The sequence below is a fragment of the Lepus europaeus genome, chromosome 5 (assembly GCF_033115175.1).
Source record: "Lepus europaeus isolate LE1 chromosome 5, mLepTim1.pri, whole genome shotgun sequence".
In the NCBI taxonomy this organism is placed as follows: Eukaryota; Metazoa; Chordata; class Mammalia; order Lagomorpha; family Leporidae; genus Lepus; species Lepus europaeus.
Genome location: NC_084831.1, coordinates 84,132,917 through 84,160,588, shown reverse-complemented (window position 1 = coordinate 84,160,588; position 27,672 = coordinate 84,132,917). Strand labels below are relative to the sequence as shown.

Here is a 27,672-nt window from a genome sequence, read left to right as displayed (position 1 = left end):
CATAGTTTTTGAATGTCATGAATCTGAGTGGCTTATCTGGGAGGTCCTGGCCCTAGTCTCTTAAGAGACTGCATCACCTAAAGTTTGATTAGAACTCAAGGACCTGCTACCAAGGAGGATCACTTCCAAGGCTGTGGACTGGAGTCTACAGTTCTTCACTGATTGTTGGCTGGAAGCCTTCATTGCACGTCACGTGGAACTTTCCACAAAGCTCAGGACATGATAGCTAACTTCTGCCAGATCACGTGATCTAAGAGAAAGAGAGTGGCAGAGAGCCCAAGACAGAAAGAGTAGAGTCCTTTATAACCTAATACAGGCAGAGCATATCATTTCTGCTGTATGTGCTTGGTCACACAGACCAACCCTGGTACCACGTGGGAGAGGAATGCACAATACTGTGACCAACAGGCGGCAGCAGTCATTCAGGACCACCGTGTGCAGACTACAGTTCCACCAAGAGGAATGTGCTGAGGCCTTTGGTTATTTGGCATAAGCTAAGAAGAACAGTGTTGGTACACTGGTTTTTGGGAGATAGAAAAGTGTGTGTATGTGTGTGTGTGCTGTGTGTAGTGGTTTGCTAGGTTTAGGAACAGCATAATGATGTGTCTACTGTCAGGCCAAAGAATTTGATTTGATTCCCTAGAGAGATTCAACAGGCCAAGACCGAGGGACTTTGTGAGACTTGGGACATAGTGTTGGTTCCAAGGCCATATAACAAAGGGTTACTCAGAATTGGAGGGACTTTCACACATTTTGAGAGAAGACTTTGGAGCAATGACATGTGGCAGTACGGCTAGCCACGTCCAGCAGAAAGTTGGGGAAGCAAGGTTTATGCAAACACTGGCAGCCATGGTGGAAGCGGCTTCTCCAATATTCCTACAAAGGGGACAGAGGTAGAAGACCTTGAGTGAATCCGTTCCTAGTCACTATGTGGCACGTTCCTTAGGGAGGAAAATATCTGGACTGTTAAAATCAGGCCACTATGAAGATGCACTCTAGAATCAGTGAAGTGCCTCCACAGTGTCATTGTCCTCATTTGAACTTTCAGACTGGTGAGGTTAGATCACATAACTACAAATCTGCAAAACATACTCTGACAAGGTTATCATCATTTAAATGATATAACCCATTAAAGAGTGCAAAGCCACATTTGCAAAGAACAACCTAATAGATATCCTGGCTTCACTGAATTCATTGCAGAGCCCAATTTCAACATAGCCACCTCTTGCCTGCCTGCCTGCTTTCTAGCTTCAGTTGTTTCTCCCTCACTTTTCTCCTGCTTTGTTCCATTATGAGCAGATTTCTGAGCTCTAGTTCCCTCTGGTCCAATTTCTGGACTTTGACTAAGTTCTCCCCTTTGAGGTATGGCATTTCCTTGGACAACATCCTGAAGCAGATCTGTTTGTGAACAGGGCTAATAGTTCACTAACAGAGAAACCATATCCAATTCTTCTTTGTATCCTTATCATGCAGTCTGACAACCAGCATATAGAAGGCTTTTAATACAAGTTTCAATTGAGTCAAATCATTGCTTTAGTCCTATCTTGTCAGAAACCTTCAATACCAAGGCACAGCCTTAATATTGAGGAAGTTTGTATTAATATTGTAATTATGGATCTGAGTTGGGGTCCAGCCCCAGGATTAGCACCGCCAGGAATCCCTCTGCCCACAACTATACTCTTTTCTTCTCCATAATCCCACTGGAGAACACTGCAAGCAGGACTTGAAAAGAAAGCATTTGCACTTTGATTATTTAAACTGAGCACATGCTGTGCAGCAGGTAGTGCACTATGTGCTGGTTTTGCAGTGATGAGCAAACCTACAGACTATTTGGTCCCATGAAACCCAGGGTTTGGTTTATCCAGTAGGTACTTAGTGTTGCTAGATGATGTAATGAGACATGGCCTTTGTCTTCACCTGTATAAATGGCTATTTATTAAGAAAGAGGTTAAACTGATATTGAGGGAACTGTACTCCATGAATGGCAGTCCCTGGGATACAGACTTTAAATTGTTGGACATTGGGAAGGAATAGCCTTGGGAAGTTAAGAGTGTCTCAGCTCTAGGAAGCCACATGGACACCAGTCAAGGGCTATTGTATCTGTAATAATAAAGGTGGTAAAACTTTATATTGATAGGATTATTATTAGATATAAATTCTTACTACATACTCGGTACTGTTGATCCTCTGTGAAGGAGGCACTACTAGCATCATCATTTTGTAGATGAGGAAACTGAGGCCCAAGGAGGTCCTGAAAACAGACAAAGGGTGTCCAACTCCAGAGCCTGTGTGCTTTCCTCTCCCTGTCTCTCCATTGAAAGGCTTCTTCAGTGAGTGGAAGCAACAAGTTCCCTTCTAACAATGAGAATTCCTGATGCTGTAATTCTCTGGGCACTTATGAACCAGAACTCAAGATTTGTAGTTGCACTGAGTAATTGTGGAGCTATTAAGAAAGCCCCACTGTATTTCTCCCCTCCCATTTGCCTCCCAGGAACAGCACCAACTGGTTGGTTTATGCAGTTATATTACCAGCTTTTCATTGCTTCAACAAAATGCTTGAGACAAGCTGCTTGTGAAGGAAAGGTTTATTTTGCAATAGATTTAGAGGTTTATACTCTAAGATCGGGCAGGCCCTAATGACTCAGCATCTGGCCATGGTACTCTTGCTGATGGAGTCCTGGGGTGGCCCAGGGCAACATGTGGCAAACGGCATTGTGTGTGTGTGTCTGTGTCTCTCTATAAAGCCACCATGATTTAATCATGAGGGCTCCATGTAACGCCTCAATCCAATCTAATCACTTCTCAAAAGCCTGACCTTCAGATGCCAAATTTGGTTTAAGTATAAATAATCAGTGGTCCCAGACAATGAACATTCATTCCATGATTTTTGCTTGTACCCAACCCCCCTGGTCCTAACTGGATGATATCAGGCTTTGCATGTCGTGGTAATGAGCCCAGCACTGAAATCTTGTAGTCAATGAATAAAAAGTCTCACTCTTGGGGCATATTTGTGAACATGTGTGAAATCAAGCATGAAAAAGAAACCAAGGCTTTCTTACGTGGATCTAATTTGTGAGGCTAACTGCTAGGAAAGTAGAAAAGGTTGGAAGGAAACATCAGGATCAGGCAATTCTCCATTGGCTCTCAAAAGTATTAGCTCTTTGTCTTTCAAAATACTCACTGCCTGGGAGGCCAGAGCCAGAAAACTTGGGTTTGGTTTTTATCAATGTACACAGTAAGTGCCTTGGGTTCTTGTGATGGTACTGAGTTGCACTGGCATTGGCCAAATTTAATGGCACCAGACTGGAGAGACTAATTTTTCCCTGAAGCCACTCTCCTGAATAAAACTCCAGAATGACTCCTATTGAATCAAATCCTTCAGTCGATAGTTTATTAACTACCTACTATATTGAAGCCATTGTCTAGGCATTCTTTTAAAAATCTCCATTTAATTCTCACTCTATCTCTAGGAGTTTACCTATTTTATTAAGGGAAGGACTTGGGTTCAGAGGTCAAATCATTTCTCAAGGTCACACTGCTTAGCATAGGCAGAGTTAGAATTTCAACCTGGAACTCTTAAGCACTCGCTTTCCTTGCATGTTCCCCACACAATCATTAATCAACTCATCAGGTTATAATTCTCAGTGCAAACTCCTCAGTTTCTATTGTGATGTGGACAGCAACCTCTAGGGTCTGGTCAGTGAGAAGCCGCCCTAAGAAACCACTCACCTCCAAGGACAATGTTGCTTAGGAATTTCTGGACACACAAAGCTAAAGATCAGAGGTCATGACTGACCCACTCCCCAGTTACCTACCCCTAAGAACCCCCCCAGGCTCCTAAGGAAATGTTATTTCTGTACCTATGCTACACATCAATTTTCAATGTCAGTTTACCCCAGCCACTTCTCATTGAATGGGCAGTCAACCAATGTCAGCCCTCAGGGAGAAAACCACTCACTTTTCCTTCTGAAATCAGCATAACTGCTGAAAAAAAAAAAATGGAGTCTACAGTCTTTTAAGAACTCTAACTTCCAGACCGGCGCCATGGCTCAACAGGCTAATCTTCCGCCTTGTGGCGCCGGCAACCCAGGTTCTAGTCCCGGTCGGGGTACCGGATTCTGCCCCGGTTGCCCCTCTTCCAGGCCAGCTCTCTGCTGTGGCCCAGGAAGGCAGTGGAGGATGGCCCAAGTGCTTGGGCCCTGCACCCCATGGGAGACCAGGAGAGGCACCTGGCTCCTGCCTTCAGATCAGCGCTGTGCACTGGACGCAACGCGCCGGCCACGGTGGCCATTGGAGGGTGAACCAACGGCAAAGGAAGACCTTTCTCTCTGTCTCTCTCTCTCTCACTATCCACTCTGCCTGTCAAAAATAAAAATAAAAAAAACTCTAACTTCCCATATATTACTTTTCAAAATATGTCTCTTCTGAGACTGAGCAGTGTCCTATGTCCTACAGGGGAACAGGCAAGGAGAAGAGAGCAAGTGCAGTGAGTCAGGCCACCCCGCGCCATGACAAGGGCTCCTGACCCACTGAGAGGCCCTAAGAATAGTGGGCCCTTGGCCGGCACCGTGGCTTAACAGGCTAATCCTCTGCCTTGCGGCGCTGGCACACCGGGTTCTAGTCCCGGTTGGGGCACCGGATTCTATCCCGGTTGCCCCTCTTCCAGGCCAGCTCTCTGCTATGGCCCGGGAAGGCAGTGGAAGATGGCCCAAGTCCTTGGGCCCTGCACCTGCATGGGAGACCAGGAGAAGCACACCTGGCTCCTGGCTTCGGATCAGCGAGATGCACTGGCCGCAGTGGCCATTGGAGGGTGAACCAACGGCAAAAGGAAGACCTTTTTCTCTGTCTCTCTCTCTCACTATCCACTCTGCCTGTCAAAAAAAAAAAAAAAATAGTGGGCCCTGAAGAGGCTCATCCTCCCTTGGCACAACATCCACCACACTCACCAACTACCACTCTGCAAGAGACGACAGTGAGTGTGAACTAACGTAGAGGAAGGTAGATTAGAGCATCAAGCCTTTCTCATGATAAGACTTGCTCACTGTATCAGCTATCTTTCCTGTGGCAGTTGGTTAAAACAGCAATTTTTTAAAGATTTATTTATTTGCAAGTCAGAGTTACGGAGAGTGCACGAGAAACAGAGACAGAGAGATCTTCTATCCTCTGATAGCCGCAATGGCCAGGGCTGGGTCAGGCTGAAGTCAGGAGTCAAGAGCATCATCTGGGTCTCCCGTGTGGCTGGCAGCAGCCCAAAGACTTGTGCCATCTTCTGCTGCTTTTCCCATTCCGTTAATAGGGAGCTGAATGGGAACTGGAGTCACCAGAACACAAACCAGGGCCCATAATTTATGTCAGGGTTGCAGGGGGTGGGTGGCTTTATCCAGTAGGTCAGAACACAGGCCTGCAAAACTGCAGCTTTACAAGTAGACATTTCCTCATAACTGCAGAAGAAAACACTTTAAAACAAAAACCCACCAGCTTATACAAGGGGACTTCAAGAAGTTCATGGAAAATGGGATTAAAATAATGTCTTTTCTATGAACATTTTGAAGATCCCTCATACACTACAGAAAATAATCTCCTACTCACAATAGGATATGGACATATCAAGTATCTCAAAGGCAGTTTTATGGCTCAGTACAACACTGGTAATAAATCTTTACACATTTTAATTTTATTTTTATTTTCAATTCCTGTTTATTTTAGGCTCTGGGGCAATGTCATCTTTTCAATATGAAAAAAAAAAAAACAAAAAAACAAAAACCCAAGATCAACATAAAATAGAAAGCTGATGTGTAGAATACAGCAAAACCAAAGGAACAGGAAAAAGAATAGCAAAAGGAAGAGATGAGATGTTGCAAAAAGATAGATGGTGTGCTGTCCCCTCTGCTCTGGAGAATGACTCAGTCTTAAGTGGCAGCACATGCTTTTCCACATGTCAGGAATGTTAAGGGAAGGGGGGTGGGGAAAGGCAGGGGGGACATTTCTGGGGCTTAGAGAGCAAGGCTGGCCTCTTTCTTCTTTTGATTGCCCTTCCTTTGATGAGGGGAAAGTAAAGAATGGAACGTGTGAGAAAGATGAAAGTGGAAGAGCGAAGATCCTTCCAAAGGAAAATGAGCGCTCAGGACCGAGCTTGGAGGGATACTGGGAGTGGAGATAACACTGCTAACACCTTCCCTGAAGCTGAGATGGATCATGGAAATACCAGAAAGTAAAGACTTTAATAGCTTGAATTCTCTTCTCTACAACTTTTCTAGAATGGAGCATCCCATCCCCTTCCTTGCAATGACTTCATCTTTTCCTCTTGTCCTCTACTTGGGTTTATCTGGATTCTCAGCATATGATGGATTTTAAACAGGAGATGGATGAGACCCAACTTGTTGGAGAATTGTTTTGGAAACAAGGAAAATATTAACTGGCCAGATGGGAGGAGGAGCCACCAGAAGGAAATACATGGTACCCCAGAGTGTAAACCAGGATTTAGGTTTCCTAGTCTAGAAAGAGGAAGGTGACATTCAAGAAAGATTTATTGAGCTCCGACTTTGCACTTGCACTGTTTTAGATTCCCTCCCTGCAAAAGAAAAAATGAGAGCAAGGAAGCAAACACACATTCTGCAGGACAGGAAATGGCACTTGAGGAAGGCGGCTGGGGGGACAGGGATGTCTGAGGTAGCACAGGTGTTGAGGGTTCCACCATCGGCTTCCTCTTCAGCCTCCCCACCAGAATCCTTCTCCTCCTCTGCAGTGGCATCTTGGAGCTGCTGATACTTGGAGACAAGGTCATTCCTGCTGCTCTCATCCCTGCCCTCACCTGTGTTCCAGTGGAGGAAGTTCTTTTGGCAGAAGATGGTAATGAACTGCTCCAAGCTGCACTCAACAGCTTCTTGGTGGCTGTACTATTGTCCACGAAGGTGTCTGCCATCTTGAGGCCATAGGCAGGATGTCGTAGACAGCCATCTTGACATTGTTGGAGATCTGGTCCATGAAGTAGCTGCTGCTTTTGTTCTGCACATTGAGTACCTGCTCATCAACCTCCTTCACAGATATCCATCTATGGAAGACAGCAGCCACCATGAGGTACCAGCCACACTTGGGGTGACAGTCAGCTATCATATCTTTGGCATCAAAGACCTGCTGGGAGAACTTGGGCACAGTTAGGGCCAACACTGCTAGGTTCCATGGCATGTGAGAAGGATAAAGCCAAGCATGAAGAAGTGGAGACATAGGAAGGGCACCATGTTGACTGCCAGGTTGTGGAGGTCAGCATTGAGTTGACCAGGGAAGTGGAGGCAGGTGGTGACACCAGTCAGGGTGGTTGAGACAAAGTGATTCAGGTCCCTGTATGTTGGCATGGTCAGCTTGAGGGTGCAGAAGCAGATGTCCTAAAGGGCCTCATGGTCAATTTTGTTGGTCTCATCAGTGTCTCTATCAACTGATAGACAAACAGAGTGGGACTGTAGGACCTTCTCTGTAGAGTGGCCTTTGGCACAGTATTGTCTGCCCCAGACTGACCAAAAACAAAGTGGTCAAGTCTGAAGATCTGGCTAAAAGGACCTGAGCAAGCAGAGTACATGGTCCTAGGTTCTAGATCTACTAATGCAGCACAATGAACTTACCTTCCACCTATGGCTTGATTGTAGTTCATGGAGATATGTTCCAGTATTAAGTTGCTGCCCCTGTAGTAGGTGCTGGTGGGGTTGATGCCATGTTCATCACTGATCAGCTCCCAGAACTTGGCATTGATCTTGTTGCTGCACTGACCGGCCTGCATGTGCACAATTTCCCTTGTAGTTAGAATTTATTTTAATTTTTTGCTTGTTTGTTTGCTTTGCTCATCTCAATAAATGTCCAGGACAAGAAAATATGTAGTATAATTTTTGTTTCTCTGTGCCGATCCCAGGATGAAAGGATGGAACCTGCCCCAGAGGCCCGAGTAGCAAGATTCGAATGTGGCAGCACAAAGGTTCAGAGCCCTTATGCTTTTTAAAAATGGTAACTACATACAGAGGCTTTTAATGACAGAACTATTCATCAAATGAGAAGATTTTATTGGGGCAATACAAATTGTTCTTTAGGATTTTCTTTTAGAAAATTCACTAAATTATTTTAATAGAGAAAGTCATACATTTTGTTCCTTTGCCAAAATTTTAAGCTCTCATTACTTTATTTTAGGTAATGAAAACAGGTCAAGTTCTATTCAAAATTAGTTGAAGAGTAATTTAATTCAACCAAAGTGTGTCACAATAGTACAAAGCACTTAGATATAATATTTGATGATAATACCATTCTTTATTTCCCCAGGAACCTTTTATTTAAGGAATACAAACTTAATGCATTTCTTTTTTTTTTTTAAGATTTATTTTATTTATTTGAAAGACAGAGTTACAGAAAGAGATAGAGAGAGGTCTTCCATCCACTTGTTCACTCCCAAAATGGCTGCAATGGCCAAAGCTGAGCTGATCCAAAGTCAGGAGTCAGGAGCATCTTCCAGGTCTCCCATGTGGCTGCAGGGGCCCAGGGACTTGGGCCATCCTCTGTTGCTTTCCAAGGCACATTAGCAGGGAGCTGGATTGGAAGTGGATCAGCTACGTCTTGAACCAGCGCTCAGAGGGATACTGGAGCTTCAGGCTGGGGCTTTAACCCACTGTGCCACAGAGCCAGCCCTACTTCATGCATTTCATAAGTACTTTAGAAATAGAGTGATTCTTCCCACCATACTCACCCTCCCACCCACACTCCAACCCCTCTTCCTCTTCCCTTTCTATTCCTTCTTATTTTTTACTAAGATCTATTTTCAATTAACATTATACACATAGGACTTTTTTAAAAAAAGATTTATTTATTTGAAAGTCAGAGTTACACAGAGAGAGGAAAGGCAGAGAGAGAGAGGTCTTCCATCTGTTGGTTCACTCCCCATTGGCCGCAATGGCCGGAGCTGTGCAGATCTGAAGCCAGGAGCCAGGAGCTTCTTCTGGGTCTCCCACGTGGGTGCAGGGGCCCAAGGACTTGGTCCATTTTCTACTGCTTTCCCAGGCCATAGCAGAGAGCTAGATTGGAAGTGGAGCAGCCAGGTCTCGAACCGGTGCCCATATGGGATGCCGGCACTTCAGGCCAGGGTGTTAACCTGCTGTGCCACAGCACTGGCCCCTATGCACATATGATTAACTCTATACTAAGAGTGCAACAAATTATATGAAGAAAAAAAAAAACTGTTCTTCAACAGTCAAGACAGACCATATCCCTCAATTTCTTTATCCATTCTTCAGTTGAGAGGCATTTGGGTTGATTCTATATCTTAGCTATTGTGAATTGAGCTACAATAAATATGGGGGTTCTGATAACTCTTACGCAGATCTCGTAGTGATACTCCAATTCTGTGTTTCTGCGTGTAGCACATCCTTGAGCATCTTTTGCAACCCTGGATGAGTGATGACAAATTCTTTCAATTTCTGTTTGTCATAGAAGGTCTTTATTTCACCTTCACTCATAAATGAGAGCTTTACAGGGTACAGTATTCTGGGTTGACAGGTTTTTTTTCTCTGAAGACTTGGAATATATCTCACCATTCTCTCCAAGCCTGTAGGGTTTCTGATGAGAAGTCAGCTATGAGTCTACTTAGAGATCCTCTGAAAGTAATCTGGCCGTTTCTCTCATGCACATTTTAGAATCTTTCTTTTGTCTTACTGTGGAGAGTTTGACTCTAAGTGTTGTGGTGAAGATCTTTTCTGGTCATGTCTATTAGGAGTTCTATGTGCTTCTTCTGCTTGGACATGCCTTTCTCTCTCCAAACTAGAGAAGAGCTTTGTAATTATTTCACAAAAAAGGCCTTCTAATCCAGTCTCTCTTTCCACACCCCAGGAACTCCTAAGACCCATCTGTCAGGTCATCTGAGAGTATCCCATACATCTCCAATGATGTTTTTCAGTTTTCTAATTTCTTCTTCTTTTTTTGGTCTGACTATAAAATTTCCAGAGATTTGTCTTCTAATTCGGATATTCTTTCTTCTGCCTCACCGAGTCTGTTCTTAAGGCTTTTCATTGTATTTTTTATTCTATTGAATTATTCATTTCCAATATTTTGTTTTGATTTCTCTTTAAAATCTCAATTTAATGAGAAAAATTTTCATTCATGTCATGTATAGATTTCTTTAGTTCATGAATTTGCTTCTGATCACTTCTAAGTAATCCTATGGTCAATTTTTTGAATTCTGTTTCTGGTATTTCATCAATCTCTTCATCTTCACATTCTAGTATTGAAGTGCTGTGTTCTTTTGGGGGTGTCATGTTGTCTTCCTTATTTTTTTTTCTTAAATTACTGCATTTATTATTAGGCCAATAATTTAACTGGCTCCACCTATTTCTTTAAATAGTTTTGGAGTAAGAATCAGGGCCATGGATTCTGCTAGCCCCAGAAAGGGGTAGTATTTGATTGTCAGTAGATGGATGCTTGCACAGGCCACTAAGCTCAGTACCAATTCCTCCAAGAAAGTGGGGGGGGGGGGGATAAGGAGGGGAAGGGAAGGGAGGGGAGGGAGGGGAGGGAGGGGGGAAGGGAAGGGAATGGGAGAGGAGGGAAAGGAAAGGAAGGGAATGGGGAAGGGGTGGAAGGATAAAGGGAGGGAAGAGAAGGGAAAGGCAAGGGAGAGGAGAGGGAGGGAAGGGGGAGGGAAGGGGAAGGGAAGGGGGGAGGAGAAGGGGAAAGAAAGGGAGGGGGAGGGAAGGGAAGGGGGAAGGGAGGGGAGGGGGAGTGGGGAAGGGGAGAAGGAGAGGAAGGAAAGGAAAGGAAAAGGGGAGAGAGAGAAGAGAGAGAGAAAAAGAAAGGAAAAATATGCACATAAACTATGTGTGTAAACAGAATCACTTCAAATTTATTTGCTCACTGACTTCGACCCATCTGCTGTTCTCAGCATTTCCCAGAGCATCCGGGGAACTCTGGGCAGTACATAGGGAAAAGGACTTCAGGAAATTATTGAAGGCTGTGCTCTTCTGTTTGGGTCCAAAGCTGGGATTCTCCTGGTTTTCTCGCTAAGCCAGTTACAAGACCAAAGACCAAAGACGTGTATAAAATAAAGCATGCAAAAAAGAAAATACTAAGCAAGTTACTGATTGAAAGGAGTGGAAATTAACAATGCAAAACGGTTTTTAAAACTAGAGGGAGGAAAAAAGCTTTACACAAGGTGTTTCTGTTGCAGACAAACTTGCTTAAGTGTTAGCATTTAAATGGTCACACCTTGGCTTTGAACCTAACACTCCATTAAGCGGCTGAGGGAAGTCACACCTCTGTCTGTGGCGCCTTTCACTCTTGTTGAGCCTCAAGGAAGGAGAAGGGGCACAGAGAGGAGGAGGAAGAGTAGCTACAAAGGGAGCCGTGGGAAAAGTGATGGTCCTAATTTTGCTTCCTGTCTCTGTGCAATTATTAGTGGCTTTTCCCTTCCCTCCCCAAGTGTCCTGATATAGATAACAGATTATATGGTCACCCCAGGTAGGGTACATGATGTCCAAAATGACAGTGACAAGGCAACAGTCATTTGTAATAGTAAATAAAGACAAAAAGCACTACATTTACATTTGCTCCTTGGAAGGCATACTTTGGTTCAGAAATTTCTATGTCATTTCACATGCTAAAACTAACTGTTCATGATTGCAAGAGCAAAATCAAAGAATCTAAGTATCTTGGAAAGGGAGCCTGGAGCCTGCACGGTTGTCGTTTTGAAATTGAGAAACTGAGGGTTAGACATTGATTTGCCTAAGGCCACACACTTCCTTAACGAAGGAGCCAGAAATAGGACCCAAATTTCCTAAATGCAAATTATACATTTTTAATGTGTCAAATATTTTTAGAAATAATGCTCTCAAGAACGGAGGAATAAAACACGGAAGCTGTGGCAAATTATACAGATGTCCTGTTCTAGGTCGGGTCCTCGGAAATCAGGCAGAAGGATAGCGGGACACAGCAGACCCTGGTCCTGGGGTTGAAGTGTCTGATACTCTCTTGTGGTTTAGACTGGGGAGGAAACAGAATTTTCTCAGAATAAGCAAAACCAGGAATCCAGTTAGTGTCTGGCTTTGCAATGTACAGTTGAAACTCACAGTCCAATCACAGTAACTGGTCACAGGTACTGAATGCCTTTAAAGTTCCTACTTACACATCTATAAAATGGGTATAAAATTGATATTCGTCTCAGATGACTGTCGTGAAAATTAAATAAGAGTGTTCTTGCAATGCACTGAGCCCAATGCACAGAGCAAGTTCATGGGAAGTGGAGCTAAAAGATAAACTTATCTTCATGCAAAAGTTTTTGAAATCTATGCATATGAGAGCTCTTCAAAAATGTGTGTTATCAAAAAACTATAAATAGATTTCAACTTGTATACCCAAATAGACCTATCTTTTAATTCTACTTTTGCATGAATATTTTGAGGTGTGCATGTGTGCATTCGGTCAGCATTTGCTCAGGAGACTGAAGTCTCGGGTGGATATTTGGACCAGATGCCATTATGGTCCCTTTCAACCACAAAGCATCTTTTTTTAGTGATTTGGCCACCTTATAGAGCCAGGAATCTTCTTAGTAGAACACATGTTTAGTCTCTTTATAACTTCTAAATATGTAGGGGTTTTGTAATGCCATTTTGAGTACCAAGCTTCCCTGGATCTAACTCTCTCATTTGGGGTCGGTTAGGCTGCTGCCTGCAATGCTGGCATCCCATATGGGCGCCAGTTTGAGACTCAGCTACTCCATTCCAATCCAGCTCCCTGCTAATGGCCTGGGAAAGCATCAGAAGATGGCCCAAGTCCCTGGGCCCCTGAGCCCATGTCGGAGACCTGGATGAAGCTCCTGGCTCCCGGCTCCTGGCTTTGGCCTGGCCATTGCAGCCATCTGGGGAGTGAAGCAGCAGATGGAAGATCTCTCTGTCTCCCCTCCCGTCTCTGTAACTCTGCCTTTCAAATAAATAAATACATCTTTAAAAGAAAAGAAAATTGCTCTCTAGAAGGAAGTATGTCCTGGAACCCTGCACACCTCTTTAGTTATTTCCTCCTCTGGATCTGTGTTCAGCTACCCATGCCCTATTGAATGCTTACAGTCCTATCCCTACCAAACCATCACCACCTTCAAAATCTGGTTCCCTGCTGGCCTCTCTTAGAAGGCTTCCTGTTTTCTCTTATTCTCTGTAGTATACCTTCCCTTGCTTTTATATTGCCCATGAGTCGTTCTCCTGTTGTTTCATGTTTCTGTGACTCTCCAATGGAATTCTAAACTCCTAAAGGGCTGTGAATCTCTGTCAATAGAGATGAAAAGGAGAAGAGCCCAGATTTTCCTAATGATCACACAACATTGGGTACAAAGCACCCACTGGGAGCCCAAGATCCATCAAACAACAGTGAAATTCCACTAGGATTAAGGTTAGGTGGGGCAGTTCAAGTTTCATAAGATCAGACATTCACATTCTGTTCTTAGGAGTTCAACAGTCGTTCCAAATCACCAGGACAGCAGACATAAAAGTTTCATCCAGCCACTAGCTCTAGCTGAACATATCACAGGTTACTTAAAGTGCAATTTATTTTTAATAGAAAAATTGATTCTGGAATGAGACATGAAGTAGCCTCTTTTTTTTTTCTTTTTTTGGTAGTAGACTAACCTTTTAAAGAATAGCATTTTTGCCCTAGAGAGGGGCATGAAAGTTTAAAAGGTTATTTTCCACATTACATGTAACCCACATGCTCACCTTTCCTATTTCTTTGCTGGATCTGTGCTCAGGGTGCCTGTGGCACTAACTCACTAAAAATACCGGCTCCATTAATGCATGATTTACTTCTCTTTGCAAAGCACAGACCCCATATTTCAAAGCAAATTCAAGCTTTTGTAATTCATTACCTACTGTGTGAGACAAGATGGCATGGAATTTTCCCTCTCCAAGACTCAACAGAGCAAAGCAAATACTGAAGAGAAATCTTCCCTGACCCACCCAGAGGCCTCGTTTCTCTCTCAAATGACTTCCTACAGGCATTTTTAACTTACCTCTTCCCTGAAACTCATCATAACTGATCATAACCATCGGTTTGCATGACCGTCTCTCCTATTCCTACTATCTAATCCAGGAGAACAGAAACCCCATCCTATCCTCTTTGTAATCCCACGTCGTGGGGGCTTTTGTGTGCCATTCACAGCCTTTGCAGGACAAGGCTCCTGTTCCCCAGGTGCAAGGATGCTGCCTGCTGTGAGTTCACAGGCAAGTTTCTTTCCTGGCACTGCACGCAGCTAGCTGGAGCTGCTCTGCCCAGGTACTGGCCCTCAACCTGAGATCCGCCAATGTGAAGATGTAAAGTTCTTACATCATTGCCTCAGCTCTGGGGGGCCATCCCAGCTCTGGATCTCTGTGCCATCAGCTTAGTCCTCATTTGCAACAACACCACAGCTGAATTTGACCCCTTCCCAGCCCTGCTGCCCTCCCTGCCTCACAGATGTCATTCTTGATAGATCCTGAACACAAACCTCCATCGCAAAGCCTATTTTCCAAGTGTGCCCACTTCAGACACTTCAGACCTTAGCATGGTTTCTACTACATGATTAATATTTCATGAATATTTGCTAAAATAATGCATAAATGAAATAAACAAGAAATTAATAAATAGAACCATTATACACTCCAACATCCCACCCTACTGCTCTCCCCATTGTGTCCTCTTATGGTTGTGGTTCCCAGTTGACACAGACAACTATTAAGTGAGCTCCTGTGTACTAGACCATGTGCTGTGCATGAGGGAGTCAGAGACAAGGTAGGCCCTCCTTGATTGTCAGCGCACGTGGCGGGAAGGAGACTGTCCCACATGCAGCCCAGTCAGGTTTGGTATTTCTTGCAGATGAAGATCGTGTCTTGGTGATTCCATTGATATCTAGGGTATAGAACTGCATCCCTAAACATTTTATCTGTACTGTTACTTTTCCTAGGCACACCTCATGAATACCCTGAGACTTTTAGAATGGAAGGACTGTTACTTCACCTTGGAACTGAGTAGTTGATCCTAATTTTATTTTTAGTGAATGATTTTTTTAGAGTAGAGACCAACATAGTACCCTAAGAAAAAGACTTTATTTGACATGCATTTCAGAATGTCCAGTGTTAATATGACTCTATTAGAGTTAGGAAATAGAAAAATCCAATAATTCAAATGTTATAGTCAGGAACTGCTCTATGCAGAGGACAGAATATTTTTGGGTTAAAGAAGGCACTGTAGATTCCCAAAGTCTAACAACAGCAAAACAAAGAATTATAGAAAATTTTGCTTAATCAATGGTATTGATACATGTGAAGCAAAAATATTGTAACAGAAGGAAAAATACCTGCATTGAGATCAGACAAAGGGGAGCCATAGGGAGACATGAGCAATGGCCTAGAGAGAAGCCAGAACTCTCATTCCTTCCCAGTGGCAGCCAGAAATCCCTCCATCCCTCAGGTGTCAATGGAGACCAGGTGAGGAAACCAGACACCTACCTGGCTCACCCTGGCAGTAATGAGCTTCTGGGTTTCCATGAAGCCAAGTTTTAAATTTCAATTACTTTAGGCACATGGTGGGTGTGCATTATTACACTTTCACTTTGCCACAGTGGTGTCAAAAGAAGCAAATGAAAAAACAAGCTTAAATAAGATCCAGAATCTCATATCATAATAGAAAATGTCCAAGTTTCAGTTAAAAATCACTTGTCATACCAAGAACTAGGAAGACGTTAGATTGAATGAAAAAGACAATCCATAGGTGCCAACACCAACATGAAAGAGATGTTAAGAATTATCTGGGGCCATCGCCATGGCTCACCAGGTTAATCCTCTGCCTGCGCTCACTAGGTTAATCCTCCATATGGGTGCCGGGTTCTAGTCCTGGTTGCTCCTCTTCCAGTCCAGCTCTCTGCTGTGGCCTGGGAGGGCAGTGGAGGATGGCCCAAGTGCTTGGGCCCTGCACCTGCATGGGAGACCAGGAAGAAGCACCTGGCTCCTGGCTTTGGATTGGCATAGCTCTGGCCATAGCGGCCATTTGGGGAGTGAACCAACGGAAGGAAGACCTTTCTCTCTGTCTCTCTCTCACTGTCTAACTCTCTCTGTCAAATAAAAAAATAATAAAAAAAGAATTATCTGACAAATGTTTTAAAGCAGACATAATAAAATTCCTCAATGAAAAATTATGAACATTCTTGAAACAATGGAAAAAAATAGAATCTCAGCTTAGAGGTAGACTATATAGAGAAGAACAAATGTAAGAAATAGAATTAAAAGTTAGATAGATGGGCTCAACAGCAGAGTGGATAGAATAATAGAAAGAATTAGTGAATCGGAAATTAGAACAAAGAAAACAACCTAGTCTGTACAACAGAGATGGAGTAGACCAAAAACAAGTGAACCAAGTTTCAGTCCATGTGAGAAAACATAAGATCTCACATTTGTGTCATTGAAATCCTGGAAGCAGAGGAGAAAGACCAGAGAGCTAACAAAGTCAGCAAATAACCAATGACTGGAAATTTCCCAAATCTGAAAAGATGTAAACCTATCGATTCAAGAAGGTATATCCAAATCAAGAAAAACCCAAAGAAATCTTTCAAAAGCAATATAGTCAAATTTCTGGAAAGTAAAAACAGAAAACTTGTGACAGTGCTAATAAATGATGCTTTGCCTACAAGAGAAAAATAAAGAATAAAAATATATTCTCATTTGGAACCATGGAGGCCAGAAGGAAGGGGCATAACATTTTCCAAGGGCTAAAGTCTACCATCAGAAACTAATATTCAGAAAAATATGTTTCAGAAGTTAGAGAGAAGTAAAGACATTCTGAAATGAAGGAAAACTAGAGAATTTGTTTCCAGTAGATATACTTAGGATAGGAAGTATCGCTATGTTCCTAAGTCTGTATATATGAAATACATGAAACTTGTATACCTTAAATAAAATTTTAAAAAACAGTAAAAAAAAAAAGAATGGATAGGGTAAATTCTCTGAATAAAAGAGAAATGATAAAAGAAGAAATTTGGGGACATCTGGAAGGAAAAAAGATGATAATAAGCAAAAATGAGAAAAATACATGAATATTTCCTTTCATCTTGAGTTTTTATAAATTATGTTTGATAATTAAAGCAAAAATTATAATTATGTCTGATGTGATTCTAAATGACTAAAGAAGAAATATTTGACAATTATATAGTTAATGTGGGGAGAAGTTAAGGTACAGGGGAAGGTAAGCTTTCTATACTTGGACTATTAAAACTATGACAAAAATAGACTGTGATAAGTTATGTATCCATGATGTGATATCTAGAGAAACTACTAACACAGCTATACAAATAGATACACTCAAAAACACGACTGATGAATCAAAAAGAATTCAGGAAAAAAAACCATTCAAGAAAATCAACAAAAAGCTGGAAAAACAAAACAAAACAAACAGTCAACAAAAAAATAAAATGCCATATTCAAACCCTAACATAGCAATAATTATATTAAATGCAATGATCTAAATATACCAATTAAAAGACAACAAGTGACAGATTGAACTAAGAACTGTAGGCTGCAAGACTGCCACAAAACACACCAAACACCACGTTAAGGGACAGGTTTATGGTCGGGTGGGGGAAGCCTGAGGGGCCTGGGGGAGAGGGGAGAGAGTAAGAAAGAGAGGAATCAGGAGAGAGTGCACATGTTCCTGGAAGCAGGTCTTATACCATTGCAGGAACAGCGAATCTCATTAGGGTGGGAGTGGAGCTGATCCTTGGTTGGGCCATGGGGCTTAGGACCGAAGCTTACTGTGCAAGGTGGCCACAGGGGCCAGAGCCTAAGATGGCATCCTGGGAATAGATGTCTTCACAGATAAGATGGCACAATTTTACTAACATAGGCTGCCAATAAGTAACTTTCTTCAAGTATAACTGTTTATAGGCAGGTTTAAAAATCAGAAGTTGGGAAAAAATGTATCATGCAACCATTAATCCAAAGAAAGTCTGAGTGACTAAGTAACATCAGAAAAATCAGACTTCAGAACAAAGGAGGTTACAACATACAGAGAAGGTCAATGTATAATTCACAAAGAGCCAATCCATCAAGAAGATACAGCTATCCTAACTGTCCAGAGTCATAAAATAGAGCAAGAATTGATAGAACTGAAAGAATATATGGACAAATATACTTCAACTCCCCTCTACCAACAATTGATAGGGCAAGTAGACAGAAAATCAGTAATATTACAAAAGAAATCAACACCACCATCAACCAATAAGACATGATCTGCATTTATAGAATGTTCTATCCGAAAACAGGAGAACACATACCCTTTTTAAGTGCCCAAGAAACATGACATGATAGATCATACACTAGACTTTAAAAAACCTTCAACAAATATGAGAGAATTGAAATCATACAGTATGTTCTCCAACACAATGAAATAAACTATAAATTCATAACAGAGATAATGGGAAAATTTTCAAACATTCTTAAATGAAACAATATATTCCTAAAAAGTTCATCAGTCAAAGACAAAATTCTCAAGAGAAATAAACTCAAGAGACCAAACATTCATTCATTAAACTGAATTAAATGAAAGGACATTTTAAAATCAGACACAGGTAAAGTAGTGGTGAGAGGCACATTTATAGCAGTGAAACAAACTAGGGAAAGACAAAGTCTTAGATTAGCACTCTAAACTCATGTATCTAAAAAAAAGAAAAACAAAATAAAAACAATAGGTGAAAGGGCAACACAGTAGAGATACAATGAGAAATCAATAAAGGTGAAAATAAGCAAATGATAAGGTCAATGAAACTGAGAAGCAGCTCTTTGAAGATTGGTAAAATAGACAAGCTGCAAGCAAGGTGGTTGAAGAAACATGAAGAGGGGGCTGGTGCCTTGACTCACTTGGTTAATCCTCCACCTGTGGTGCTGGCATCCCATATGGGTGCTGGGTTCTAGTCCTGGTTGCTCCTCTTCCAGTCCAGCTCTCAGTTGTAGCCTGGGAGGGCAGTGGAGGATGGCCCTAGTGCTTGGGCCCCTGCACCCTCATGGGAGACCAGGAGGAAGCACCTGGCTCCTGGCTTCTGATCGGTGCAGCACCAGCCTTGGCGGCCTTGTGGGGTGAACCAATGGAAGGAAGACCTTTCTCTGTCTCTCTTTCTCTGTCTATAACTCTGCCTGTCAAATAAAAAAAATACTTAAAAAAAAAAAGAAGAAGAAACATGGAGAAGAGACAAAAATTACCAAGACCAGAAAGAAAACAAAGGATATCACACAAACCATGCAGACTTCACAAAGATAATACAGGAGTACAATAAACAACCCAAAATAAACACACACACTCAAAAGAAAAATCTTTTAACTCCATAGCTATTAAGAAAAATTGAATTCATAATTTAAACACTCCTCATAAGGGTCAATCAACATGGTACAGTGGGTTAGGCTGCTGTTTGGGATACCCACACCCCATATCAGGGTACTGGATTAAGGACCAGCTGCTCCACTTCTGACCCAGCTCCCTGCTAATGTGCCTGGGAAGCAGCAGATGATGGCACAAGTTCTTGAGTCTGTGTCACCTGCATGGGAGATTAGAGTTACCGGCTTCTTGCATTGGCCTGTCCTAATCCCAGCTGTTGTGGCCATCTGAGGAGTGAACCAATGGACAGAATATTAATATCTCTCTCTCTTTCTGCCCTCTCTGTCTGTTACTCTGTTTTGCAAATAAATAAATCAATACTTTAAAAAAAAGCCTAACCCAAAAGGTAATTACCATGCCCTGATAATTTCACTGGATAGTTCTACCACAAATGTAAATGAAGATGAACACTAATTCTACATAATTTCTTCTAGAATATAAAAGAGTTTCTACTTCCAAATCATGTTATAAAGCTAGTATTACCCTCATACTAAAATCAGAGAAAAATAGTACCAAAAAGAAAAAGAAAAGAAAACCACAGACCATCCCTTGTGAATGTACACTAAGAAAGTCTTAGCAAGAACATTACCAAACAAAATTTAGCAAAATTATGTATAGAAATACTTATAAATCATGGAATTTATTTCAAGGATTCAAGGCTGGTTCAATATCTAAAAATCAATTAATGTAATCTACTATATTAATAGCTTAGAGATAAAAATCATGTAATTTGCATAATTGTAACTGATGCAGAAAGAACATTTGACCAAAATCCACACTTCATATTTTAAAGAACACTCAGAAAAATAGTAATAAATGGAAACTTTTCAGCTTGCAAGGAACATCTACCAAAAACTTACAGCTCACATGACACTTAACACTTTCCTCCCCAAGATCAAAAACCCAGGATGAATATCTACCTCACTGCTCTCACTCCATCCAGTGCTGGAGAGCTAGCCAGTAGAGTAAATCAAGAAAAAGAAATGAAAGACATATGTGTCAGAAAGGAGGAGATAAAACTGTCCCTTTTTTTAGAAGAAATATTTAGAAAATTTTGGGTATTCTCTCCTTCCCCCCACAAAAGAAAAAGAAAACTCATAAAATTAATATGTAAATTCAACAAAGTCATAGGGTACAAAATAAGCATATGGAACTCAATTGCACTTGTATGTATAGAAGCAATGGGCATGTGGACCACAAAATTAAAAATACAATAGTGTTTATGTTTACTAAAAAGGATTGAAATACTTATATGTGAATCTAGCATGCACAAAATTTATATATTAAACACTATAAAATACTGATGCAAGAGAGCAAGGGCAATCTAAATAAACAGAAATGTATTGTTTTCATTAAATAAAAGATTCACCATAGTAAAGATATTGATTCTTCCCCAATAACATATAAGTTTAACAATTCCTATCAAGATCCCAGCAAGTTTTGTCTAGTCACAGACAAGATTATTCTAAAATTTACATTAAAATGCAAAAAAAAACCCACATTAGGATATTTAAGACTATTTTTTAAAAAGAATTCAGTGACAGCAATCAGTCTACTTGACTCCAAGACTTATGTAGTTACAGTTTTCAAATCCATGATTTGGATAGATGTGGACTAAAAGGATAGAAGAGGGAGGCTGAAACAGACTCACCCATAAGAATATGCCCACTGGTATTTGACAAAGATGCAAAACAATTCAAAGGAGGTATGGTACTCTTCAAATATTGGTACTGGATCATCTCAATATCCATAGGAAAAAGAAGAGACCCTCAAACTGAGTCTCATACTTTATCCAAAAATTAACTCAAAATGCTTTTGCAAGATGAGAAGAGTTCTGGAGCTGGATTATGGTGTTGGTTTCCCAATAGTATGAATGTATGCAATACTTCTAATCTGTTATGTTTAAATTGTTCATGCAGTGTTAGAACTGAATTTGTATCCCTCCAAAATTCACATGTTGAAATCATTCTTTTTTTGTATTTAAAAGTAAGACTTATTTAGATCAGAGACCTCCAGCCAGCACAGCCTGGAGCAGGGCTCCAAGAGAGGCAAAACCTGAAGAGGCCAGTGGTAGTGTGGATTTTAAGCACAATTTTGGGGAAGAAACTGTCCATCAGTACAATGCAGGCGATAAACCCATCAAAAGACTTGACTTGTAATCTTTTTACCCTGTCTGGCTTGCTCATGATGAACCAAAAGTGCCATCAGAAGGGTGGGATACCTCATTTGTTTTACAGTAAATTGGGAGTTCAGAAGGATGGAATCACCATGCCCTTGCTATTCTCGTGGTGAAATTGGAAAATCTTAAGAAATAGGGCAGGCTCTTAACCTTGCTAAAGGTAGCTTTCTGGGAAAGCAAGCATTTGCACCCTAAATTTCCACTGGGACCAAACTGACTGCCTATTAATCCTTCTGACTTCTCACATTCCCTCCCTGAGAAGAAGACCCTACCTTCTGTAAGAGGGGGTGGAACTATGGCTGCTCTGGCTTCTTCAAGCTGAGTAGGGGCAGAGTAGGGAACAGCAGTCAAGACAGGGCTCCAGCAGGAGGTGACCTCTTAAGGGCAATGCAACACCAGCTTGCAGACACTGCTTGCATCCGAGGTTTCACGTGCATGGCCATCCAGAATTTCGCTGTTGCAGGTCTCGAGAAAACGAATCCAACAAGCAGATTAAATACACAGGGTCTACAACAAAGGAGAGTCATTATCAGAGGACCTAAGAAAAGTGCTATCCAAACCATGAGGAAGAGTTCCCACTGAGAGGCAAAGAAATCTAATCACCAATGAGATAGTGCTAGGAGGTGGGAGGGTCTTTGGGAAGTGAGTAGATCATGAGGGTGGGTCCTCATAAACGAGATTAATGCTCTTATAAAGGGGTCTGCAGAGGTAGGGATTTGGCACAGAGGGTAAGCCGTTGCTTGCGAGGCCTATAGCCCACACCAGAGTGCCTGGGATGGCATCCCACCTCTGCTCTTTATTCCAGCTTCCTGCTAATGCACTGGGAAGCAGCAGGTGATCTCTACTACCTTTGTTGGAGGCCTAGATTGAGTTCTGGGCTCTTGGCTTCAACCTGGCCCATGTCCTGGCTGCTGCAGAAATTTGAGGAGGAAACCAGGGGATAGAAGCTCTCTGTCTATATCTGCCTCTCTCTCTCTCTCTCTCTTTCTGTCTCTCATGTAAATGAATAGATTAAAATTTGAAAAAAATGAAATGGACTGCAGAGTGCTCTCCCTCTTTCCACCATAACATGGGTGGGTGCACAGCTCAGAGAGTGGCCCAACCACCCTGGCATCCTGGTTTCATATTTCCAGCTGTCAGAACTGTGATTACATACATTTAAGTTGTCTGTAAGCCATCCTGTCTCTGATATTTTATTACAGTAGCCTGAACTGAGTAAGGCAGGTGGGTAAACTTTGTTACCTGTATTTTACCACAATTTTTTTAAAAATTGAAATTAACAGTTGGTGTGTCTGGGGAGGACTAAAGTGTTTATCCAGAGCTATCCAGAGATAGTAGCAAAAATATACTTGAATTTATTCAACTAAAGCAAGGAGACCTTATCAGCCTTTTCCAGGGCCTTCATGAACTGCCTCTCAGAAGCTTCCACCCGCTTTGCTCTCCATCCACACTCCCTGCGCAGCTGCTTTCTGACTTTCCTAGGCCCCTGGTGTGAGTTTCCCAGAGGAGGAGACTCTGCCTGCAGACCTGAATGGTCCAGGTCCACTGGGCGTGTGGGTTCACAGTAAAGGAACACCATGGCACACTGGTTCACGAAGCAGCCTCTTGTGAGCACAGCTGGAACTCGCCTTGCAGGTGCTGCCTCCCAGAGCCCTGAGATGACCAGGCAAGTGCTGGGATGGATGACAGTGTCTTCCCCCTACGCTGCCACCCTCACATGCTTACTCTGAAGCCAGCCAGCCTTGCTGGCTGTCATTCTCTGCCAGGTTTTGAGCTTCAACTGAGACAAGACCATAGAAGACTGGCTCTGAGGAACACTGCAACCTACACTCTTTATCCTGACAACAAAGAAGTCTGCCTTGGAAACCATAACTCAGAGTCCATGGCTTGCATATTCACGATTTGTGAATTCCTGGCCACCGTTATAATTCTTTTCTGTTTTGGGTTGCCTGGCAGCCAACATTATGCCTAACACATTCACATTCATATGTCATATGTACCAAGAGATTTCTTTATTTCTGTCTGTTTTCCACTTACGTCCTGACACATAGATTCTAAAACTAATTTTGCTCAGATCATGCCAATTAACACTCTAACCATGTAATCTAACCTTTCTAGGTCTCTACATGTTTTATCAAGTTGATATCTAGCAACTCTCCTCTTTGACACTTACTGATACACAAATGGCTCACCCAGAGACCACTGGGAAAGGTGGGTTTCCTAGCAGCACAGGAATTTGAACCTACTCTACCCAGTGGCCTGTGCTAAGCTGGCAATCCAGTGCCTGAGGACTGATTCAGAAGGAGGCTTTCTGGAATTTTAAAATCTGTTTATCCAGAATATAGGATCACCACCATGAGTTCTTCAGTATCTGCCTAGCCTACTCCTTGATGAGCAATGAAATAATGGAAGCTGACAAAATTGATTGGTGGTGAAGTTTTAGTGGAGTCTAGTTCATAGCAAGTGAGAAATGGCCACTAGGGCTCAGAGGAACTTGACCACAAGAACAGCTAGTCCACAACTCCCCTAGGAACATGACCACTTGGCTAACAGTACAGCCAAATTGTACACCATGTACTTCCTTCCAAAATGTGGGATGTAATATCTCCCACTGGAAAAATATAGCCACTTGGGCCCACCAAGCCACTTCCACAGGAGAGGGATGGGAGAGACTCTTAGAGCATTTCATGAAGCATTAGAATTGCTAGATAATTAGTAATTCAATAAGCAAATCTCAGAACATAATTTCAGCTGCATATCAAAGTGCTAAAAAGGAAAGGTTTCAATGCAGCATAGTTTGAATTTTGCATTAGGGTTTCATTAATTAAAGGGAAAAGTATTGGCACCATTTTTAATCCTTCCATTAATCTCCTTCAACATATATTCTGCTGCCTATTATTGTATAATCATTAAATGTAAAATATTAAACTGGACATTTGACTTTATTGATCATTTTATGGACTAAAGATACAGCAAGTAATTATCTGCCGAGACAGATCCATTGATTGGGCTGTCATCGGAAGCTCTAAAATTGATACATAGTTTATTGTTCTAGTATGCTGTTTACATCAATTATTTTGTCTCATTCTCTTTCTTATCAAGAATTGTATATTTATAGTTTCTACTTAGCAATTCAAAATATGACTTTTTACCCTAAAACCACACAGGTAGTTTTCAATGTAGATTGGAAACATTTCAGTCCAAGTGTACACAATTCATTTTGTATACTTGATGTTTTATCAGTTCTGATACCAAGAAAGTTTTGGTTAGTATTTTATCTTTCTAAGCCTCAGTTCCTCTACTTGAAAAATGCCATTATCTCTTTGGGATGATTTCCCCCTCCTTACTCTGCTTATTCTCTTAGCGTTCATGATTTAGCTGAGTCTAATAAAAAACTGTAGGGAACTTCCCAACGTTCCAAGCCCTGTGTGAGATGCCAGGGATCCCAAGATGGGTGACATGGAGTCCCTGCTCAAGGGAATTTACAATCTAGTGAAGCAGACTGGCTTCCAAGTAGATAAAGGGTGTGAAAAAGTCTGAAGGGTGTAGGCTGAGTATGGGCAATCCTGCTGGATCATTGTGGTCTAGGGTCTTGTTCTTTTTTTTTTTGACAGGCAGAGTGGACAGTGAGAGAGAGAGACAGAGAGAAAGGTCTTCCTTTTGCCGTTGGTTCACCCTCCAATGGCTGCCGCGGTAGCGCGCTGCGGCCGGCGCACCGCGCTGTTCCAATGGCAGGAGCCAGGTGCTTCTCCTGGTCTCCCATGGGGTGCAGGGCCCAAGGACTTGGGCCATCCTCCACTGCACTCCCTAGCCACAGCAGAGAGCTGGCCTGGAAGAGGGGCAACCGGGACAGGATCGGTGCCCCGACCGGGACTAGAACCCGGTGTGCCGGCGCCGCAAGGCGGAGGATTAGCCTAGTGAGCCGCGGCGCCGGCCGTCTTGTTCTTTTTTTAAAAAAAACTTTTATTTAATGAATATAAATTTCCAAAGTACAACTTATGGATTACAATGGCTTCCCCCCTCCCATAACTTCCCTCCCACCCACAACCCTCCCCTTTCCCACTCCCTCTCCCCTTCCATTCACATCAAGATTCATTTTCAATTCTCTTTATATACAGAAGATCAGTTTAGTATATATTAAGTAAAGATTTCAACAGTTTGCACCCACATAGCAACACAAAGTTAAAAATACTGTTTCAGTACTAGTTATAGCGTTAAATCACAATGTACAGCACATTAAGGACAGAGATCCTACATGATATTTTTTAAAAATTGATTAATTTTCTATGCAATGTCCAATTTAAAACCAAATTTTTTTTCTTTTCATTTTCAATTATCTTTATATACCAAAGATCGATTCAGTATATACTAAGTAAAGATTTCATCAGTTTGTACCCACACAGAAACACAAAGTGTAAAAATACTGTTTCAGTACTAGTTATAGCATTACTTCACATTGGACAACACATTAAGGACAGATCCCACATGAGAAGTAAGTACACAGTAGGGTCTTGTTCTTAAATTTGGTGGTAGCAACAAGGTCAGTGTTTTCTACTGTGCTCTGGACTTGGAGAATGGGATGGAAGGATGAATTACTTAAAACTCCATCTCGAGACATGCAAGAAGATTGTTTTAGAGTTCATCATTTCTAGAACTTAGCATCTGACTTCAAGGATGATTTCTAACAGTGTAGAAGATCTAATACAGTGTTTGGCCTGTTCTCTGTTTTGGTTAGGTTGTGTTATATAGCTACACAATGTATTTCCCTGTGTACAGTTCTTTCCATGGTTAACTTTATATATGGGGAAAGACAATGACTTATGCTTTCATTGTTTTTACTCTTTCTCCCCTCCCTATTGTCACTCTGCTTTTGGTAAATACTCAAAAAGTAAAAAAGGCATGTCTTATGAGTTAGTTAAAGGGTAGTGGCTCACTTTGAATAACTCAATTGGCATGAAGCTGATTTCTAAATCTGAATTAGAACAGTTCAGCACGGGGTAGGTGCCTTAAATTCCATTCAGTTACCTGAGATGCCAGAGCTCCAGTCACCTAAAATTTTGAATCTTAATGGCTGATGGCATGAATGAATGAGAGTTGATTATGCTTTACTTAATCATCTTTCCAATACTGACTTAGAACACAACCTGGTACCATGGAACAACATTGCACACAGGTTAGGAAATCTGAGCTTTGTTCTCAGTGGTCCTGGAAAGTGATCAGACCCTTAGGTTTTGTTCCTCTTCTTTTAAATGAAGTGGCTTTGGCCGGACACTTTGGAAAGGCACTCACCATTAAAATTCTACTGCACTATTTTGTCTTGGGCTTTTGAGGGTTCAGCCTCTGCAGCTTCTCACTTCATGTATCTAGATAGTGGGAAAAAAATGATTTGCTATCAACTTATCCCAACTTCAACTTTGAAAGCACTTGTGAGTGAACAACTACCTTTTGGATCCCCAGGCAAGTCTGTGTTTTTTTTTGTTTTTTTTTTTCTGTTCCTATAGAGCACTGTAGACACAGTGTTTTGGATGAGGATTCCACATATCTCTAGGGAAGAGTTTCTCAATTTTGTTTTCTTTTTCTTTTGTTATTTTTGAAAACTCCAATTGACATTGTGAACACTGCCCCAGAACACTCATGGAGGTCATAAAGAAAACATTTTGTCTATAATTTCAAGGTAGTGAGAGGAAGCACAGGGAGCTGCTTCCAGGCTTGCAACCCACCCCCCAGGCCTACAGTAGGGTCTCATTTTGGCCTGTTATGAATACTTTTCTTTAATCTGCTCAGCTCTGCCACCTGCTAGCTGTGTGACCATAAAAAAAATGCTTAACCTTTCTAATTTCCTTTAAAAACACAAAAATAATACTTGTGACATCTACTTGCAACCCATTAAGAGCATTGGCATTACAAGTGAATGTAAGTAAAGCATCAGGCACCCTATGTGTCATACAGCAATGAGCGCAAGCTCAGACATTTTTGTTTCCTTTCCTTCCTCATTGTTTTAATCACAGTCCAACCAGCATAACTCTGACTTCCTTTTGTTGTTCGGAGTCCCAGTTCCTTTTTGTAATGCTCACATCCTTCTTCACTACCAT

The 27,672-nt window shown here is 41.8% G+C and overlaps 1 pseudogene; it reads right to left on the bottom strand.

Annotated features, from left to right (window-relative positions):
* Positions 1-744: 744 nt before the first annotated feature.
* On the bottom strand, positions 745-27,672 carry LOC133759139 (tubulin beta-3 chain-like; annotated as a pseudogene).